The sequence below is a fragment of the Otolemur garnettii genome, unplaced genomic scaffold, assembly GCF_000181295.1.
Source record: "Otolemur garnettii isolate 467f Iridium unplaced genomic scaffold, OtoGar3 scaffold00108, whole genome shotgun sequence".
NCBI classification, from domain to species: domain Eukaryota; kingdom Metazoa; phylum Chordata; class Mammalia; order Primates; family Galagidae; genus Otolemur; species Otolemur garnettii.
In genome coordinates this window covers 1,129,438-1,136,825 of record NW_003852503.1, presented here as the reverse complement: position 1 = coordinate 1,136,825, position 7,388 = coordinate 1,129,438, and positions in this window count along the sequence as shown.

Here is a 7,388-nt window from a genome sequence, read left to right as displayed (position 1 = left end):
AAGGATGTCAAATTTGCCCTGAAAAAAACTGTGGGGAGGAAATTATGTTCATGAATAAGATCAATGTCATGTTGCCACATTAAATCAGGCCTTTGAGTTGATCAGTTATATAACTTCTTAGGTTTCGTGTTTCAATTTTGGAAGTTAGGTAATGTTTTCCTATGTGACAGATCTCAAAATCTCCTCTCTAGTTCTCTTGTTTTGAACCTACATTGCAGTGACTGTACCTGGAAAAATATTAAGAATAAAATCAGAAGACTCATGAGGTTTAAAGGAGCTCTGGTTTTACTTTTTGTCTGTAATAATACAAGAAATAATAAGACCAACCATGATAATGATGGTGGTAGGAATAACATGTATTACTGAGATTTTATGAGATAGTAAGTACAGTGTCCAGTGCTTTCAGTGGATCACACTATAATTTGCAGTATTCCTCCAGAGAAACTCTTAGCATTTTGATTTCAAAGATGAAAAGTTAACGTTTATTTAGTTTGAGCAACTGCCTCAGGGTCCCAGTTTATCTTAGGACGTTTCGCACCAGGACCTATGATATTATTCCAACTGATACTCTGCCCAGGTATTTGTGGGTTAGTCTAAGGCTAAGCACTCCTAAGAATTCCCTTCTACACATTAAGCATTGCAGGTACATATGGAAATACTTAAGGGAAGAAGAGTTGTAGCAGCCCGTATAACCTATGGCTAGGAGGAGTGAGAGTCATAAGAAATACCTGTATAGCTCACCAATGGAACACCTTGATGAAAAGGGCATGGAGAGGGATTTAGTTCTCCTAAGAAGCATGAGAGAGCTCGTGAGACGTACTCAGCACTGGAGATGAGAGTATTGGTGAATTGGCAGTCTCTACACCTGTCTGTTGAGAGGCACAAGATCAGCCTTATGTTAGGCTGGAGGAGAAGGCAGTTGGGAAGCATGAGCATTCTATCACAGACCCGCTTACTCTGACTGCCTCCTCTCCTGCCTGCAGAACGACAGCATGGCATCTCTCTGCTGAAGATTACCAAGCTCTGCTAAAGACTAAGATCTATCTATTCTAAGAAGATTGCTTCACTCTCTCTAAGACACTCTCTCTCTCCAGCTAAAGTAGATAGTCCTCAGGCACCTAAGAGAAACTGTACCTGAGCAAGGTAACTTAGCAATCCACATCCAAAACCTACCTAAGCCAGCCCAAGACCTGGCCAGTCATGGGCCCTGACAAGTGGTGTCAGAAGTGGGATGTGGCAAAGAGTCACTTCTTGATGTGCTTGCATTGCTAGTAATAATGATTGGATAAGCTTAAAACCAATATTCAAGTACTAGTTATAAGTAGGTTAGGAATTGAATTAAAGAAATGATTGCAGAGGATGGGCAAAGGAAAACAGAAACAGGAAAGAAGTGGATGCGGAGAACCCTGAACCCAGGGCAAAGCATTGCCTGAGGCCTGGCACCTTAAAAAGTCAATAAGCATCTTGTTGAAATCTCACCCTTCCCCCAGGGGACTGTTGCTGTGGAGGTCTCTAAATGGGAGAGATTCGTCTTGATGGGCTGCCAACTTGCTCTGAGACAGGGAGTGATTTTGTGGACTTAGGCTATGCAGAATGTTTAAACATTGTTAAAAATGACAAGATTTTCTCCAGACCAGATGAGGAGATAAAATATCTCTTTTCTTCTGTCACCTTGACCAGAAGCATCTGTCTGTCTGAGCAAAAAGCTTCCTGAGTGTTGTCACTTCTGTGATTTGTGTGGGTGGCCTAATTGGGGTCTTCTCAGATGTCCTGCTCTTGGACTGTTTTCATGGGTCCATACTCTGTGTTAAAGACCATAAATAACTCAGAGCAAGGAAAGTGAAAAGTAAATTCATCCAAATAACATAGTTAGGTAAAGAAATAGTTTAGTTAGAAAAACGCCAGCATAGCAAGAACCATAAAGTGATGTTGGATAAGCAAGAAAAGAGCAACCTCAGAGACTATTCTTGATGGAAAGTGGCTTCTTCCATGTAAAACATTTTCTCAAGGGCCTGGGTTACAGTTCACTCTTTGTTGAACAGGGGAGATCAGTAATAATTTTACAATTCCTATCACCAAGCCTTTTGCCTCCAGAAAGTCAAAGACTCTCCATCAAGAAAACAAGCTTGGTTCAGTAAAACTATTGCAGTTAAATAATCATTTCATGACAGATCTACAATCAAGAAAAGGAAAAGATAGCTATGTTAATTAGTTAGATGTAAGCGCTCCAATATGTGCAAAAAAATCAACACATTGAACCCCACAAAGGTGTAAATGTATTCATGATCTACGTGTATATGACTTTTTTTATTATTAAATCCCAGCTGTGTACATTAATGCAGTCATGGGGTACAGTGTGCTGGTTCTATATACAATCTGAAATAGTTTCATCAAACTGGTTGACATAGCCTTCATGGCATTTTTATGTGTATATGACTTAATAAAAGGAAAAAAAAACATTCAATGATGAAAACAAAAAAAAAAAAAAAGAAGAAGAAAAGAACCAAAAGGAATTATGAATATTTTTGTTGTTCCTTTATAACAAAGTGATACAGGACAAGTGGCATTCCAGCCTGCTGTGGAGCTGGGGGTGCAGACCGGCTGCCTCTGTCTTGGCAATGTTGGTGCAGTGGCAGCAGGCAGCGGAATCAGCAGCCTGGAGGGTGGGCAGGGGGTCCCCATTTCCTAGGCCTGGGAATGAAAGGGACCATAGCCATTCGTTTGCAACCCAGACATGTTGTTCCAGACATGTCCCAGACACGCTAAATGCAACTACCTAGCCCTGCTAAATGTAACTATTAAGGGCCCCATGCGACTATATATACCCCTAGATAAAGAGCATGCATACAGACAGACAGCACTTTCCTCTCCTGACTCAAGTTGTCTCTCTGCCGCTGCCTCTGGCACTTCTGTATTCTTTTATGTAAACAAATCCTGTCTTGCCACTGATATTCATCTTTGAATCAGCAAGACCAAGAACCTACTGAAGAGTGAAATTCTGGTATAAAAAAGGACAACAAACTGAAGCAAGAGATGAGCTACGTTGCCTTTGGTGTGCTCTGAACTACTGCAAATTTGATTGTTTCCAAGCCCCTTACATGCTGGCATTGCAGATTTATCTCCAATTAGGAGACAAGGTATTAAGCTATGGAATCTCCATGTCATGAAGCATGAGTTTATGCTTATAATCAAATGAATCAGACCTGTATGCTGTTTTCAGACAATTATGGATATATAATACTTAAGAAGAATTTATGGTAAAACTTTATGCTTCAATGAGTTAGCATGCATGACTTTTATCTTATTAACATAATGTCAATAGATGCAGCTTACCAAGCTCTGTGAAAGGCAGATGAGCTGCACTGCCTTTGGTGCACTCTGAACTACTGCAAACTCTATTGTTTACAAGCACCTTATATGCTGAAACAATATATTATTTATTATGTATTTATTATATTTTATATATAATATTGATACAGGACAAGTGGCATCCCAGCCAGCGTGTGGAGTTGGGGGGAGTGGACCTACTGCCTGCACCTTGGTGATGTTGGTGCGGTGGCAGCGAACAGCAGAACCAGCAGGCTGGAGGATGGGCAGGGGGACCCCATTTCCTAGGCCTGGGAATGAAAGGGATTGTACCATTCATTTGCAACCCAGACACAACCCAGACACGACCCAGACATGATGTCCTAGACATGATGTCCCAGACACACTAAATGTAACTACCAAGCCCTGCTAAATGTAACTACCGAGGGCCAGACATGTCCCAGACATATTGTCCCAGACATGACCCAGACATGTCCCAGACATGATGTCCCAGAGCTAAATGTAACTACCGAGGGCCCCATGCCACTATCTATACTGCTAGACAAAGAGCCTAGAGACAGACAGACAAGATAGAGCTTTTCTATCCCGACTTGGGTTTTCTCTGCCAGGAGCTCTGGTGCTTCTGTATTCTTTTCTATAAATAAATCCTGTCTTATCACTGATCTGTGATCTGTGGATTCATTCTTCGAATCACCAAAAACAAGAAGCTACTGGAGAGTGAATTCTGGTATCAATATATTATATAAATATGTATTTCTTGTATATATATTATTTAATAATATATAATATTCCTGCTTCCCCTGAAAATGAAGAAATAAATGAAGAACAAAATGGGACAGCAAATGGGTTTAGTGAAATTAACTTAAAAGAGAAAGAAAGCTTGGAAACAGCGTCTCAGGGGTCTCAAAACAGGGCAAAAATAGAAACCACTGAAAGAGACCTAACTTCAGGTTATGGACAAACACCGAAATTGTACTTTAGGGAATTCAGCCTCTAAGAAGAATAGTCTTTTTGTTTTTAACCATAGGTTCAACAGACACTGTTAGATAAAGTAAATATTTCTTTTTTTAGAGAGACAGTTTCACTATGTGTCACTTTATGGTAGTGGCATCACAGCTCACAGCAACCTCCAGCTCTTGGGCTTACGCGATTCTCTTGGCAGCAGCTTCCCGACCAGCCATGACCACAGATGTGGGCCCCAACGCCTGGCCAATTTTTTGATGCAGTTTGGCCAGGGCTGGGTTTGAACGTTACACCCTTGGTATATGGGGCCTGCGCCCTACCCACTGAGCCACAGGTGCCGCCCAAAGTAAACAATTTCCACAGGGATATTTGTACCAGGATCTCTACTTCATTTCACAACGCAGCAATACATGTACACGTCAGCTTCGCTGATGGCATTAAAACAGGCTCTAGTCTAAGCATGAAAGTAACACTGCTAAGGGAGTAGTTTCAACTTCAGGAATTGACTTATGGAACATATTGAATTGATAACCTACAAATTAAGGTATTATTTTATAATGATTTTGCATTTGTAGCTGGAATGTAGTCTACCTTGCAATTGTGAGAAATTTTCTTGGGGAGGGAAAATTAGGATGGGATTCTCTTTTTTATAAATGGAAGGATTTCTGTGAACGCGCATTGCATTATTATTTACAACCAATCCCTTAATCTTTGTTTTTGTAATCATTTACAAATTTTGCAAGAACAATGACACATGGAATGTTACATGACATCAGTTCATTTTACAACTTTGAAATCACACTTCTTCATCTTTGGAGATGTTAATTTAGCCTGATATGTTTATCCCTACTTTATAAAAGCTACTTTGATGAATGTCCACATTTACTTTGATGTAAACTGCTAAGACTATATCCAATTATTTCTACTTTGAGGAAAAAATATAAAACTTTATAAGAAATAAGAAGTAACATGGAACATAAGAATATAACATAAAATAAATAAAACATTTCCTGTAAATTTTCAAATTAATAAACAAAATAATATTGTTAAGGATGCCAAAAAGGCAAATACTACATCACTGCTCTGAAATGTTACCCCATTACTTCTAAAATCTAATTATAGATTTTACTTTTGAACCGGGTTAAGTATAATGCCTACTTCCATATAAAATAAATTATATGTATTTTTGTACAAAGGAATAAGTGGTTCAATTCATTATGCAAGAATTTCTGGTCCTATTAACAGAAAGATAACTGTTCAGGATATGCCTGGTGCTCTAAAATCTACCAATAACCGTGTAGAACGTGAACCAACAGCATTGCCTGTGAACTTGTAAGAAATGTAGAATCTCAAACCCAACTCAGATTTGCTGGATCAGATTTTATATTTTGACAGAATCCCCAGGTGCTGTCTGTACACAAAACTTTATTGCTAAATGATAAGCTTAGGATTGGAAGAGAGTATCGCTTGCAAAAAAAAAAAAAAAAAAAAAAGCAGGAAAAATTTAGACCACAGGGGAAATGTCATCTATAATTGCTTCTTTTCTTAAGAGCTAGTTTCCCTGAGCAATGGAAATCTTTAGGGAATATTCGCTCCATATTGCTGGGTACCCGGCATATTTAAATCATGGCATACTTTGTAGCACAGCCATCAGAACTGCTCAGGGGAGTACTTGCTGTCCAGATGTTGGAGAGACATAAACTGAAAGGTTACAGCTGTGCATGCTGAGTTGTGATGCAGCCCAGCTTCCAAGGTGGTTCTGAGACCAGACTGAGGGGTTCGCCCTGCCCACGGGGGACACAAAGGACAGTATGTTTAAGTTGTTCCATCCTCTCGCTCAGCATTTTGCTACCTTTTTTTCTTGTAATCTCACAGCACGTTTGAACCTACAGTTAAACTTTTATAGCATACTTAAATTATGTTGATCCAAAAAAAGAGCAAAAAATATGTATACTTACAGTGCTTCAAACTTCTTATGAAAATTATTTAATTCATAATCTTTATCAATTTTTGCAGCACACCTACGATCCTCATAACACACCAGTGTGCTGTGGCATAACAGCTACTTTATAGCCCAGCTCACAGTCTAAACTAGTACTATGTTAGAAATTACAAGTGGTTTTTTAAGCTTGTATGCAGAAGTTCCAATCTACTCCAAGGGGTTGGGAACATTTTCCCTATTGTAATCTTTGAATGAGACTTAGAAGAAATAAAACTTCATCAGGCAATTAAGAGAAGGATTTATTCAGACTATTTCAACTAAAAGGAAGCATAAATAAAAATGTAGATAGCTAAGAGAATGTGACATACTCCAGAAACTGTAAGAAACCAAATGTGAACCAAGGCTGGAGAGTGGCTAGAGGTTGTTGGGATATTCCTATATTATCTTAAAAGCAAGAAAGAGAATCTTCTCTAGGGCCTTTTAAAGTAGATCATCATCTAATTTAACACTGAATGTATTCAAGGATTAGGAATAAGTATCATGATCCATTCATGGCATTCCAGTTTCATAAATCTCAAGAATCAAAGCTTTCATAGAGGTTATTATCCATCCTATTCTAGAAACTGTATTTCTCTAGCAGAATCTCAAACAAATTTCTTTATCAAAAACTCACTTAATGGACTTAATGAATTATGATAGTAAATAACTGAGCCCCCATTTTGTGCATGAGTTATACCAAACATATAAGCAGTATGCAAATAATTTTCTTAAGCTACATTAAGTACTTAAAGCTTGCACTGCTAAACATCAACCTATTTGTGTTGTCTGTCTTCAGGGTAGGCATCCACTATGCAGGTGTAGGCCTTTCTGTCTGGGTTGTAATAACTTGGGAGGTTTCTCTGGACTATGGGTTGTTTATCGTCTGCACATATCGTGATGATATATACCATCTTTCATCTTTTACAATTTAAAGAAGTATAATGGCTGAAGACAATGCCTTTAAAGTTTCTAATGGCCAATGACCTCAGATCATATTTTGATAAAATGATTTATCACAGCAAATACATATTTCAGAACCCCAGAGGTAGAATCTGTGGAGATTTGATTAGCATGAATCAGCAAAAGAGAAGATATTTGGAAATAAATAAAAATGACA